Source organism: Salvelinus sp. IW2-2015, linkage group LG35 (genome assembly GCF_002910315.2).
Source record: "Salvelinus sp. IW2-2015 linkage group LG35, ASM291031v2, whole genome shotgun sequence".
Classification (NCBI taxonomy): domain Eukaryota; kingdom Metazoa; phylum Chordata; class Actinopteri; order Salmoniformes; family Salmonidae; genus Salvelinus; species Salvelinus sp. IW2-2015.
In genome coordinates, this window is record NC_036874.1 from 10,131,452 (window position 1) to 10,146,919 (window position 15,468).

The following is a 15,468-nucleotide window of genomic DNA, read 5'->3' on the forward strand; positions in this document are numbered from 1 at the left end:
GAGAGAGGCTGGACTGAGGGRTTGTAGGCCTGTTGTAAGGCAGGTCCTCACCAGACATCACTGGCAACAACGTCGCCTATGGGCACAAACCCACCGTCGCTGGACCAGACAGGACTGGCAAAAAGTGCTCTTCACTGACAAGTCACGGTTTTGTCTCACCAGAGGTGATGGTCGTATTTGCGTTTATCGTCGAAGGAATGAGCGTTACACCGAGGCCTGTACTCTGGAGCAGGATCAATTTGGAGGTGGAGGGTCCGTCATGGTCTGGGGTGGTGTGTCACAGCATCATCGGACTGAGCTTGTTGTCATTGCAGGCAATCTCAACGCTGTGCGTTACAGGGAAGACATCCTCCTCCCTCATGTGGTACCCTTCCTGCAGGCTCATCCTGACATGACCCTCCAGCATGACAATGCCACCAACCATACTGCTCACTTCCTGCAAGACAGCAATGTCAGTGTTCTGCCATGGCCAGCGAAGAGCCCGGATCTCAATCCCATTGAGTACGTCTGGGACCTGTTGGATCGGATGGTGAGGGCTAGGGCCATTCTCCCCAGAAATGTCCGGGAACTTGCCTTGGTGGAAGAGTGGTAACATCTCACAGCAAGAATTGGCAAATCTGGTGCAGTCCATGAGGAGGAGATGCACTCCAGTACTTAATGAAGCTGGTGGCCACACCAGATACTGACTGTTACTTTTGATTTTGACCCCCCCCCCCTTTTTCAGGGACACATTATTCCATTGCTGTTAGTCACATGTCTGTGGAACTTGTTCAGTTTATGTCTCAGTTGTTGAATCTTGTTATGTTCATACAAATATTTACACATGTTAAGTTTGCTGAAAAGAAACGCAGTTGACAGTGAGAGGACGTTTCTTTTTTTGCTGAGTTGAGTTCATTGATGATGTAGTTTATGTGGGTAATTGGAACAGATGTATTGGATAATGTGGGAAGAGAAAGAGGACAGTCACAGTTCATATACAGGACCTTATTTGTTCACCAATAATAATTGATTCATCACAAATAAATGTACTGTGGTATCAATGTTTCACTGGGATCTGAGTAGCAATGGTGGAGGGTGCATTGTGACAATCTAACTATGGTCTTAAGGTTGGGAAAGCTGCTTTCCATTTTAGGGCATCCTTATCTAATCAGTGCAGATTTGCTAGTAATTGGCACTAATGCACTCCTTTGAGATGAAATTTCACAGCTATTTCACATGCGTGGGAAGAGAGTGCTTATCTTACTAGAAAGGAATGCTATTATTTTTTTTACGCTCCTCCATTGGTAGATAACATGCCACAGAAACATATGGCATTTTAATATATAAAGTGATGAATAGATGAACAGACAGGCAGACACAGACTGACAGGTAGACTGAATGACCAACAGACCAACAGACAGGCAGACAGCAGGGCCTGTACCATGTCCGTGGTTCGGTGGCGCTGAAACATTTTTACAGAGAAAGAGAGTGAACGGGGATGTATCATGGAAATGTACCGATTGAAAGCGAGAGAGTACATACCAGCAGCATACCACCCTGCATCCCACTGCTGGTCTCTGAAGCTAAGCAGGTTCGGTCCTGAGTCTGTCTCTGGATGGGAAACCAGACGCTGCTGGAAGTGATGTTGGAGGTCCAGTAGGGGGCCCTCTTACTTCTGGTCTAATTAGATAATAAAAATAATAGATGTTTTCTGCCCTACAAAGCAAAAAGGCAGTAACTGCTCATTGCGTGGAACTGAGAAAAATGGCTTTTATTTACCTTGGTTAAACAGTAACTTTATGCAGTTACTGCTAACATGACCCCCCATTTTCTCCAAAACACAATACAATATAGGCAGGATACTTGTCCACATGATTAAGCACGTATTTAATGTAGCAAAAATGACATTAACTCATTTTCGATCAAATGAGCAGTTACTTGCTTTTTGCTTGGTAGGGCAGTTTTATTGTCACATACAATGTCAAAGATCAGTGAAGGGGACATTGCCCTGCATAGGGTGCCGTCTTTCAGATGTGACGTTAAAACGGGTGTCCCGACTCTCTGTTGTCACTAAAGATCCCATGGCACTTATTGTAAGAATTTGGGGTGTTAACCCCGGTGTCCTGGCTAAATTCCCAATCTGTCCCTCATACCAACATGGCCACCCAACCATCCCCAGCTTCCAATTGGCTCATTCATCCCCTCTCCTCCCACTGTAACTCCTTCCCAGGTTTTTTTTCCCTTTTCAATTTAACCTTTATTTAACTAGGCAAGTCAGTTAAGAACAAATTCTTATTTACAATGATGGCCTACCCCGGCCAAACCCGATGACGCTATGCCAATTGTGCGCCGCCCTATGTGACTCCCAATCACGTCCGGATGTTTTACAGCCTGGATTCAAACCAGGGACTGTAGTGACACCTTTTGCGCTGAGATGCAGTGCCTTAGACCGCTGCGCCACTCGGGAGCCCAGTTGTTGCTGTAAAAGACAATATGTTCTCAGTCAATTTACCTGGTAAAATAAGGGGAAACTTGAAACTTCGAGAGAGAAAGAGAGATACTGTAAAGCGAAAGGGAGTGAGGCTGCCTGGGCTGGGTGGTGGGGGCCAGCAGGAATGCTCTGCATGCCTGTCCTCTGAATGACCCCTCCTCCCTGGAGTGTGGGAGATACTGGGTAATTAGCCTCCTTTAACATTGGAGCTATGGTCCCGTGAATGGGGTTAGCAGTGGCATTGAGGAAACTATTAAGTGTATTTACAGTGTAAAACACCCACATTCTAATATTTTTATATTTGTTCTCTCAGTCAACCCCCATCCGGTTTATATTCATTCCCAGTTGATATTTCTGAGTTAATCCCCCACTCCTCCTATTTTCTTTGGTTTCGTTTCCAGTTGATGTACGCTGCAGTTGGTGCTGTTATGTTGAAATTGCTCAGATTTTTTTCTCCCTTTTTCCCCCATCTTGATGGCCTAGTTTATCTCTCCTGCACTAGATTTAATTATGGTGCTCTCTCTCAGTGAATTTGTCTTCCTTATGTCAGGAATGAGAAATGGAAGAAGACATGGATTAAGAAAAATGGAAGCTAAAGAGTATTGATTTTCCAGAGACATGGTAGTTTAGATAACAAAATGCCAATACTGTGACATCCTCCATATTAGTTTAATTTTCGACTCTTGTCATTTTATTGAATTCTGAGTGTCCTTTCAAAAGAGACAATTGAAGTGTCCTTTTCTGACAGTTACAGGTTCTGAATTTGCCTTAACCACCTTTTCGCTTACAAAACCACACATTCTCAGGGAAAATATATGCATAAAAACAACACCACAAATTAGCTTTAAAGTCACACACTGTGAGATGCATAATAATGTAATGGTGTGCCAAATGTGTGTAGTCTTTTTGGTTAGGAAACGCAGTTGTACTACTCATTGAAGTATTTAACGTGCCATATCTGTTCTTTAAAATCAAGGGGTATACTTCTTCAGTTTAAATTACCGTAAACCTTACAGACTGGGGCTTTAAGGTTCCTTATCTGAGATTGCCTTGTTATTTTAGGTTTTACTTAAAGCAGAGGAATTTTACATATTTCAAATTAGAATCTACATACCTCTACTGACCTTTCCTTTCTATTTCAGTCCAACGCTATCTTTAGCTTAAAGCTCTATCATTTTCTTATCATATGTTTTCTGCTGATGTGAGAGCATAGAGTAGCCTTTGAAATCTTTGTTATAACACTGTTCAATCTTTGAACTGCTTATCTATCTCACCCAGCCAAGATGTACACTTACAGAAACATTTAGTAAAATTTTTAAGTATAGATTACACAATTGGCTTTACTGTGGAAAAAGAGTAGGGCCTAGGTCATTAATATTAGGCCTACTTTCCAGATATGAAAGGCAGCCTAACTTCCACTTATTCACAGGCTGAGACTTAGATGATTGCACATGGTTGCTGGATAGCCTACATTTAGAAAAGTATGTTTTTGCAAGTATCTATTTTATATGATTCTGTTCTATTTCATTATATTCTATCGTGTCAGACTTCCCAAATACATGTCATTTCAATAGTCAGTAAAAAGTGTGAAATCAATGAAGAAAGTCAGAATCCTCCAACTTCCTCGCACACTGTACCACCATTTGACCTAACATTCTACACAAGCGTGCACAAAATATTGTCGTCCATCTCGTCTGGTGAGGGAATCCTTGTACTTGGTGATGTCAGACAGTGTTTGGGTCATTTGAAGGTTAGCGGCCGCCAAAAAGGTTCATGGAAAGTTCACCCGCATATATTAGGTAATTCAATCGCTCCCTGTGACATAACTAGTATGAAGTGGTTGTGTAGAGACAGCATAACCCATTCGTCAATAAATGGGAGCTGCGAACTCCAAAACAAACTTTGTTATGTAAAATAGCCTACTATTCTGTTTTGTCGGGTTTTCACGAGGACTGACTATTTTGCTGTGCCCCCTGCGCGCGATGGACGCAAATATTTTTGAATTAATCCGTCGATGGAAATATTCTCTCGGTGCGGGCAATCAGCTGTAGATATTTTTGCATCGACTCAAATTAATAAAATATATTTTTGGTCAATTTCAAACTTTTAACAAAAATGTCCATCATACGCTTGACTGAGAGGGAAAACAGAATCCTACTTGGGCGTGCGAATTAAGGACAGTTGCATTCCATTTGTTCCATTTCTTTAGATCCTGACGCATCTTGATAAGGACTCGGCCTTACACTTATGTTATAAAAAAAAACATGTTTGACTATATGGATTTTCTCGCAGTTGGTCCAGGGGAAACGCTGGACTTCTATACTGCAAGTCCTTGTATGCTCCAGGAACCATCTCAAACCGCATGCTTCACTGGACTAACAGAAACGGATTGGCAAATTCATCGGTTCGCGCAATGTAGGTGAAGCTTTATTTTTATTTGGTCTATTTTACGTAATAATCCCTCAGTTGCCAACTGTTTTACTCTTTACTAAATCGAAATATTTGTTTGAAAGACTGAACGTGGGACTTGACATGATACATCCAGTTGTATCTTCTTCTTACACCTTTGATGCACTGTTTATAATATAGCCTATTCCTGCGTCAATTATTCGTACATTGTAGCCTAAACTGTTCCCTGTTCAGTCCTGTATCATTGCATCTTTAATCCAAAAACAATGTAAACATATTTATTTAGGTCATGTTGTATGGAGGCTACCATCTTTTTTTCCAGAGGCTGTAGTTCGATGGCATTTCTTCATATATCTTTCTGAATATGTAATTGATGGCATATCTAGTTCAAATGAACAAAAATGATACAATTATTTCAGATATAGGGCTTACATCAAATTCAATAGTAAAATCAAGCTTAAACAAAAAATAACACACAACAGCATTTATGTAGGCCTACACATGAAAGTTAAAGGTGCGGTCTGCAATATTTACAGATTTTTATGGTCATTTCAATTAATGATACCCATTGAATCTTGAAGAATAACTTATAAATGCCTAATGCGTTCAGTACAAGTGTATTACGCCACTATAACCCAAAATATAAGGTTGCTTTTTTTACTCCATTTGTAAATAATGCCTTTGTAAACAATGTATAGTTCAAAATATGCTTCAAACTATAATGTTGATATAACTGTCAGTCCTTGCATCCATAGCTTCATTGATAATCGGAGAGTGGGTACATTTCTCCAGCCCAATCCCTCAGCTTTATAGCAAACCAAGTGACAGGGCTGCCATTTGGCTGAAAAAAGAAGGACAGATTGTGGCTTTATAGCAAAGGAATAGGGTCAATATTGTTGTTATTTTACATATGCACATTGTTTGCTTTGTTGCAACCGATGATTGCATTAGTTTAATATTGGCAAGCCTACCTCCTAGTTTATGGAATGAATTCACCGTTGTGCAATCAATCAGTATACTTACTTGTTATCCTAAATCAATAATTCATGGATTATTACAGTGAACCCATTGATAATGAATTGGCCATAAAATCTGCACTCTTATTTGACTTGTCACACCTCTGTTGTCACCTACTACATTCACTGTTCCTCTTTATTAAATGTTTTATTTAACCTTTATTTAACTAGGCAAGTCAGTTATTAAGAACAAATTCTTATTTACAATGACGGCCTACCCCCGCCAAACCCTAGCCCGGACGACACTGGGCCAATTGTGCGCCGCCCTATGGGACTCCCAATCACAGCCGGTTGTGATACAGCCTGGAATCAAACCAGGGTCTGTAGTGACTCCTCTAGCACTGAGAAGCAGTGCCTTAGACCGCTGCGCCACTCGGGAGCCCATTTCCTCAGCTAGTTGTTGATATTTACAGATCAGATTAGGAAGTCAAATTCCATTCAGATACCTTTGGTTTCCTCTATCTGATGGTTGATCTAGCTGTCTCTTTGGAGGTTTTAATTTATGCAACACCGGTGTGCTTCTGACAGTCAGTCTCAAGGGCTTCACAGGACATTATGTTCCATATATTCTCTGCGATTTCAAAGGCATTTCGAAGGCAGCACCAAAGCCTGTTACAACATTACACCTTCTCTGGCAGCGCTCAGTGTTTGTAGTTGGAGCACCATCTCAACCGAAGCACAGCCAATGTGGTCAGTGGTCAGGACGGTCACTGGGGGTCACCGAGGGTTCAGTGGACGGTCACCAACAGGAGGTCAGACGAGACCCAGACTGCTTGGCTTGTCTCACCCACAGCAAAGTAGTTGTTGGGAAACAATAATATATTTACCTCATTCATCACTTTGGCTATTATATGAGTACATTAATGTTGTATGGCCAGCGCTGATATCCTATTGACTATAATTATTGTTCCTGTTTACAAGTGTAATGTTAAGGGTGTTTGGATTTCACTGAGCAATTGGCCTACTCACAACACACAGACATTCCCTCACTACAGATTGCCTTTACTTTAAGCATCCAGCCCTAAAAGTCCCCCAAAAGACCTCAGTGAGAGTGTGATAGCATTGTGATAGGGCGCGGAGAAAGTGACTTTCCTTTGACGTAGTGGAAGCAGATCGTGGCACAAATCTTAAAACTTAACTCTTTACCAGTTTCTCTCTTAATAAATGTGGGTGAGCACCTCCCTCCCCCTCCAAATCACTTAGTCTAGCTTAATATTCCACTGCTTCATCAGTCAGTTGATCTTGTGGCATGCTCCACCATTGTTTCGCAGTGGAGAGAATACTTGCTAATGGGTGTGTTCTCTTGTTTGACCCGGCGAGGGTAGGTTCAACTGGAGGCCATGGGTTCAAGGGGATGGATATAATGACATTTTCTATTTTTGTCCACTCAATTTGGCTTTTATAGTGATCTGTCACTGATCTGTCACTATGTGCTTTTATGGTGGAGGTGATAAGAAGCCAGCAGGGATGCTTAACCTGTCACAGTGGGGGCTCTCTATAAAACTGAAGAGATGTCTTAAGAGTGTCTGCTGTCGTCATTTTCCCACAAAGTATGGCATTGGAATAGTATGACTGTATCTTGCCTCTTCTTCACCCTTGCACTCTCTGTGAAAAGGACGACACAGAAATCTGAAAAGAAAACCTGAACATTATCTCAGTCAGATATGCCTATCAACACATGGCCTCAACATGTCCTCGGGAACACAAGTGGACTTGGCACTGTGGGCTGACATGATCTGTGTTATCAGCTCAGGTACAGTAAATTCGTGAATCGTTTTCCATAGAGATAGTTCTATTGCCGAGTTCTTCAGTACAATGTTTACCAGCCGTAGAAATGAGTACTTGTTCTCCGATAAAAGATGCCCAAGCACTTTTCTGTTATTTGTTTGGTTGAAAAAACAAAAAAATGGTTTGAATGCTATGTTGCGTAGTCACTTTGCAGAATGTTTACTGACCATAGAAATAACTATTGGTCCTCGAATATAAAAGAGGAGGCCCAAAGACATATTCCAATTTGTTTGATATTTCAACAGTTTTTAGGGATTAAATACTGTTTTACTTCAACACGTTACTGTTTGAAGACCATTAAGCTGCATAAATTCGATGTATGACTGCATTTTCAGCAGCTGCATTGGAATTTTCTCCGTCTCCCAGCTTTGTCCTAATATTACTTTCCTCTCCTCCTTGTCTCCACGGAAGAGATTTTTGTGGATTAAAGTGACAGTAAAACGATGAAAACTCAGTCACAGTTTATGATAGAAAGACGATAAGGAGGCCATTTCAGAGTTTATGCAGTGGCAGCCCTCATCTCACTCCCAACACTCAGTGCCTGTCTTTCTTCCCAGCACCTCATCATCCCTCTCTCACTCTCTTCCTTTCTACCTCTATCCCTCCTGTGTGTCAGCAGCTGTGGAAACCCAGAGCTCCAGCTCAGAGGACCTGTTCGCCAGTCCTCTCTCACCTCCGCCCCCTCCTCGCACCTACAAACCCTGCTTCGTGTGCCAAGACAAGTCCTCAGGCTACCACTATGGCGTCAGTGCTTGTGAGGGKTGTAAGGTAAGGGACCAGACTGATCATGTACGTATCGCGAAAACCATCTGACTGCTCAAATTATGAATAATTCCACTTTTATTTCTTCAGCGTTTTCAACGTATTCAGCATGTTCATTTCTACTTTGGAGTTCAATCCCAGACCTAATTTACCTGTGATGTGGATATGTAATGCGAGAAACTGCAACAAACACCACACACACACACGATTCCCACTATTCTCTGTGGTTCTCAAATGTCCCCCCTCTATCATCCTTTGATGGTACATGGCAGTGAGCTATAGTGAGTAGGTGTTAACACAATTGTTCATGAAAGCTAGGCCGATTGGCCCTTCGCTCGAGCTGAATGCTCGGGCAACAGAAGGCTCCACAAAGAGAAGGTAAATAATTGATGGGCAGCACAGTGAACAAGACCAAGAGCGTGGAGGAGACCATGACTACAGATGACATTCTCTCCTCCTCATCTTTCAGAACAAGATGAAAGGCAATGATCCTAATTATAGATTAAGTGTGAGATCACATCTGTGTTAGAGATGAGAGTGGCGTTAGTTACAGAGTTGTCTCGCTGACTGTTTAAATCAGAAAGTGAGCATGGAGCTTATCTCTCCTGCCCTGGAGGGGGACCTCGTATAAGGAGCTGCGTGAAAGAGATTTGTCGATTGTTCGTTTTCTCAACTGTAGCAGGTCGAAAGTGGAAATGGCATGCTTTAGAAATATCAGTTGGTGTCTGTTGATACACGTATTGGTCAGACCTGGCAGATCTATTTAGATGTCCAAAATAAAAATCAGATTTTATTTTACTCCAAAAGAAATATAGCATATAAATCTATTTACATGTTTTATTTAACCTTTATTTCACTAGGCAAGTCAGTTAAGAACAGATTCTTATTTACAATGACTGCCTACCAAAAGGCAAAAGGCCTCCTGCGGGGACGGGGGCTGGGATTACAAATAAAAAAGAAAACTTCTGTTGCCCAGAAGTAACCAAACTTACAATACAACTATGTAACGTTACTCAACCTACTGTTTTTAACCCTAAAGAGTAGACTCAAGGCCACTAGGGACTGTTTGACTGCCGTGTTTACCCAGAGCAAACACTAGTATCACTAAAGGGCCTGAATCTTGGCCCTGATAAACTGCTCATGTGTCGGGATACTATTGACTGACTATGAACAGGACGCTGCGTCAGACACAACACGTGTGGTGTTACCCTGCTACACCCTATACTATTGACTGACTATGAACAGNTGTGGTGTTACCCTGCTACACCCTATACTATTGACTGACTATGAACAGGACGCTGCGTCAGACACAACACGTGTGGTGTTACCCTGCTACACCCTCTACTATTGACGTGTTTCACAACATGATTCTGGTTGCATTTGGCCTGTTGTTTTTTATTTCTCTCATTTCATTGTGATTGTTTGATAACAGTCATTCATTATATATGAAGTATTTAAAAGTCTTTTTTTTTTTCTTTGCATATGGAAAACACATGTTGATGTTAAAGGGATACTTGGGGATTTTGGCAATGAGGCCCTTTAGCTACAACCCCGGAGTCAGATGAAATCGTGGATACCAAAATTCCGAAGTGTCCCTTTAAGGTCCTCATTTTAGAAGGATATATGTATTCAGAGGGTGATGTAATAACACTACTACGCCACCTCCAAAGACATTCGAGCTCCTTTCAGACGTCTATAGAATGTTAACTGCTGGTAGCTGAAAGTACAAGGGAGATGTCTTCTCTATTGAAAACATATTATTATCCTTTCCGTTGGTGCCTCCCAGGGTTTCTTCCGTAGAAGTGTCCAGAAGAACATGGTTTACACGTGCCACCGGGACAGTAACTGCATCATCAATAAGATCACCAGGAACCGCTGTCAGTACTGCCGGCTACAGAGGTGCTTCGCCGCGGGCATGTCCAGGGAGTGTAAGTGTCAATAATATTTCAGAATGTCTCCACATTTTGGTGTGTTACAAAGTGGAATTAAAATTGATTGTGACAATATGTAACCTTCTGCATAGTGCAACTTTAAWTGTCATTTTTTTGTCAAGGATCTACACAAAATAATGTGAAATGTCAAAGTGTAAGAGAAATTATACTTTTTTTWACTTAATGGAAAATAAAATGCTCGTATATTTTGATGAGATAAGTATTCAACCCCCTGAGTCAATACATGTTAGAATCACCTTTGGCAGCGATTACAGTCTTTCTGGGTAATTTGACTTAAAATCGGCTTGAAAATCTATGGCAAGACTTGAAAATGTCTGTCTAGTAATGATCAACATCCAATTTGACAGATCTTGAAGAATTTTAAAAAGAATAATGTGCAAATATTGTACAATCCAGGTTTGCAAATCTCTTAGAGACCGTTTTGGAATATTTTTATTCTGTACYGGTTTCCTTCTTTTCACTCTGTCATTTAGGTTAGTATTGTGGAGTAACTACAATGTTGTTGATCCATCCTCAGTTTTCTCCTATCACAGCCTGTAATGGCGTGTGTGTAGGTGGCAGGGAAGTCAGGCGCATGAGAATAGAACTTGGTATAAATGGAGTGGTTTAATAAACTTAACAAAACTACAAAACCAAAATTACAGAATAAATAAAAGTGGGTACAAGAACCCGTCACGCACCAACACATAATACACAAARGTACAAAAAACTATCTTCGACAAAGACATGATGGGAAACAGAGGGTTAAATACACAACATGTAATTGATGGGATTGGAACCAGGTGTGYAGAAAGACAAGACAAAACCAATGGAAAATGAAAAGTGGATCAGCGATGGCTAGAAGATCGGTGACGTCGACCGCCGAACACCGCCCGAACAAGGAGAGGGACCGACTTCGGCGGAAGTCGTGACACAGCCATTTAACTCTGGAACTGGTCTCAAATCCCCATTAGCCTCATTGTGAAATCCCTGAGCGGTTTCCATCCTCTCCGTCAACGCTGCCAAGGACGCCTGTATCTTTGCAGTGACTGGGTGTATTGATTCATCCAAAGTGTAATGATTATTGCACGCAGAGTTAGTTTTAACTCAACAAAATGTGGAAAATGTCAAAGGGTGTGAATTGTTTCTGAAGGCACTGTACCTGAAAACCTGTCTAATCATGTCAATGCTTGCTGTCCGAACGTTTTCCAAGAAAACTAATTCCACCTCCGCTGTCCAACACATGAAAGCACTTCAAACACCATTGCCCAGAAGGCGCACTGACCCAGATACAATCTCTGTTGTGGGTAGGGGGTGGTGTCATGGTGATGGATGCCTGCTATTCTGAATGTCATTCATCTCTTCTACCCAGCATGTCAGCATTCCATACATCCATCAGCACACGTATCAGCCTTGTGGCTGGAATGTAACGGCTACTAATATTACTGTATCATTGTCTGCCGTTGTCACTGACTGGTATGTAATGCAGCCCAGAGTGAAGGTTATACACAATGATTGCAGGAAGTAGGGCAGACTAGAGTAGACTATCCATTGACTGCACAGATATGAGGCATGTGTCTGTCTGAGGAGACCAGGTGCATAAGATGGATCTCTCCCTGAGATCCGGCTCAGTGAAATGAGTGGCCTGTATTGAAAACCAATGGTTGAAGTACGTTGGTGTGATTTATAGATCAGTTGGAAGGTAACGTGACTATTTTACATTACTTAGACACTCATTGGTAAATGTGCATGGCTTGTTTAGAAAAATATGGTCATTTAACAGACTCTTTACTGTTAACACCTACTATATATTCTGCAGGTGTTGCCCACAAGGGAAATCACACCAGAGGTATTGTGTTACAAGCACCATGATCCAACCAACTTAGCTATTCAACAAATATTCTTAATTTCAAAATTTTCTTAGATTAGCTCCGTTTCACTATTTATCCCGTCTTTTCACTTATGTTCTCTTTGTTCCCGCAGCTTCAGATTGACACGTGAAGTTAAGATGAGGAGATAGATAGGAAAGGACCTCCAAGATGACCATCATCGAGACATATGAGCTGACAGCAGAACTGGGCTGTATAGTGAGAAAATCTGTAGGGCTCATAGAGAGACCTTCCCTTCCCTCTGCCAGTTGGCAAATACACTACAGTGAGTAACAGCCATGCCATTAGCACTATAGATACAGTTGAAGTCGGAAGTTTATACACTTAGGTTGGAATCATTAAAACTCGTTTTTCTACCACTCCACAAATTTCTTGTTAACAACTATAGTTTTGCAATTTGTTTAGGACATCTACTTTGTGGATGACACAAGTCATTTTTCCAACAATTGTTACAGACAGATTATTTCACTTATAATTCACTGTATCACAATTCCAGTGGTCGAAGTTTACATACATTAAGTTGACTGTGCTTTAAACAGCTTGGATATTCCAGAAAAAATGTCATGGGCTAATTGAACTAATTTGAGTACAATTGGAGGTGTACCTTGGATATGTATTTCAAGGCCCACATTCAAACGCAGTGCATCTTTGCTTGATCATCAGGAAATCAAAATAAATCAGCCAGACCTCCAGAATTTTTTTGTGACTTCCACAAGTTCATCCTTGGGAGCAATTTCCAAACACCTGAAAGGTGCCACGTTCATCGTACACAAACAATAGGCACGCAAGTATTAACACCATGGGACCACGCACGCCGTCGAACCGTCAGGAAGGAGACGCGTTCGGCTTCTAGAGATGAACGTACTTTGGTGGAAAAATGCAAATCAATCCCCAACAGCAGCAAAGGACTTGTGAAGAATGCTGGAGGAAACAGTACAAAAGTATCTATATCCACAGTAAAACGAGTCCTATATCGACATAACCTGAAAGGCCGCTCAGCAAGGAAGAAGCCACTGCTCCAAAACCCGCATAAAAAAGCCAGACTACGGTTTGCAACTGCACATGGGACAAAGATCGTACTTTTTGGAGAAATGTCCTCTTGGTCTGATAAAACAAAAATAGAACTGTTTGGCCATAATGACCATCGTTATTTTGGAGGAAAAAGAGGGAGGCTTGCAAGCCGAAGAACACCATCCCACCGTGAAGCACGGGGTGGCAACATGTTGTAGGGGTGCTTTGCTGCTGGAGGGACTGGTGCACTTCACAATAAGATGGCATTATGAGGAAAATTATATGGATTAATTGTAGCAACATCTCAAGACATCAGTTAGAAAGTTAAAGCTTGGTCGCAAATGGGTCTTTCCAAATGGAACATGCACCCAAGCATACTTCCAAAGTTGTGGCAAAATGGTTAAGGACAACAAAGTCAAGGTATCGGAGTGGCCATCACAAAGCCCTGACCTCAATCCTATAGAGAATTTGTGGGCAGAACTGAAAAAGCGTGTGTGAGCAAGGAGGCCTAACAACCTGACTCAGTTACACCAGCTCTGTCAGGAGGAATGGGGCAAAATTTACCCAAATTACTGTGGGAATCTTGTGGAAGGCTACCCGAAACGTTTGACCAAGTTAAACATTTAAAGACAATGCTACCAAATACTAATTGAGTGTATGTAAACTTCTGGCCCACTGGGAATGTGATGAAAGAAATAAAAGCTGAAATAWATAGTTATCTCTACTATTATTCTGACATTTCACATTCTTAAAATATAGTGGTGAGCATAGCTGACCTAAAACAAGGAATTTTTACGAGGATTAAATGTCAGGAATTGTTTAAAAAAGTATTTGGCTAAGGTGTATGTAAACTTCTGACTTCAACTGTATATATTACATGTATCATGGATAGATTTCCATGTAATTCTGTGGGTAGGCCTGTCTCTGTTGAGGCTCAGAAACACTATCCCTGTACCATAATCTAGTCATCTATGGATCATACTGGTTGTATTGTTGAGATAATACTCAGAACTAATTGCTCTCGCTTTCTCTCTCTCTCGCTCTCGCTTTCTCTCCTACTCTCTTGCTCTCTCTCTGTCTCTCTCTCCTACTCTCTCTCTCTCGCGCTCTCTCTCTCTGTCTCTCTCCTACTCTCTCTCGCTCTCTCTCTCTGTCTCTCTCTCCTACTCTCTCTCTCGCTCTCTCTCTCAATGTTTCAAGTAATTATCTTTTTTGTTTTCTCATGATTTTCTCTCTCTTCATCCCCATCCCTCTCTTTCTGCCCCCCATTCTCTCTCTCTCCATCTATCTATCCCCCCATTCTCTAATCTTTCTTTACCCCCCCCCTCTCCATGTCCATGTATCTGTAGAACTCAAGCTCAGACACTAGGATCCAGTTGGACCTGGGGCTGTGGGATAAGTTCAGTGAGCTGGCCACCAAATGTATCATCAGGGTTGTGGAGTTTGCCAAACGGGTTCCTGGTTTCACCGGCCTGACTATAACTGACCAGATCACCCTCCTCAAAGCGGCCTGTCTGGACATTCTGGTGAGCTGTGTGTGTGTGTGTACGTCCACATCATCATCTCCAAAGCACATCTCACACCTCATCACCTGGTCTGTGTGCAGTTAGAAGGGTTCAGCCTCAGTGTGCTGTTTGGTGCAGACGCTATGGATCTGCTGTTACATTGTCTATCAGCCTCAGTGTGCTGTTTGGTGCAGACCTCAGTCTTTTTCTCAATGGGAACTCTTTAATCTGAAATCAAAGCGTTATCATGTTTATTTTACATTACTGAGGTGGTTTCTAATGAGGCGTGCAGGGATAATTACTGTGCAGATTGATGGTGTTTAGGCCGTTTGTGAAACTTGACTCAGTGCCTTGCTATGATGTAGCATTATTTAAGCTACAAATGTTTTTTAAGGAGTTTTTAAGGAGTCTTTCTCTATCTCTCTCTACCTGATCTGTCTATCTCTGTCTATGATCTATCTCTTTCTCTATCTCTCTCTACCTGATCTGTCCATCTCTATCTCTGATCTCTATCTCTCTCTCTGATCTGTACATCTCTTTATCTCTCTCTACCTTATGTCTTTCTTTTTATCTCTCTCTACTTATTCTGTCTTTCTCTTTATTCTCTCTACCTTATCTGTCTTTCTTCTTTATCTCTTCTACCTTATCTGTCTTTCTCTTTAATCTCTCTCTACCTTTATCTGTCTT

The 15,468-nt window shown here is 41.6% G+C and overlaps 1 pseudogene; it reads left to right on the top strand.

The window, feature by feature from the left end:
• Nucleotides 1–4,249: 4,249 nt before the first annotated feature.
• LOC111958847 (retinoic acid receptor beta-like) overlaps nt 4,250–15,468 on the top strand; it is a 20,198-nt pseudogene continuing 8,979 nt past the window's right edge.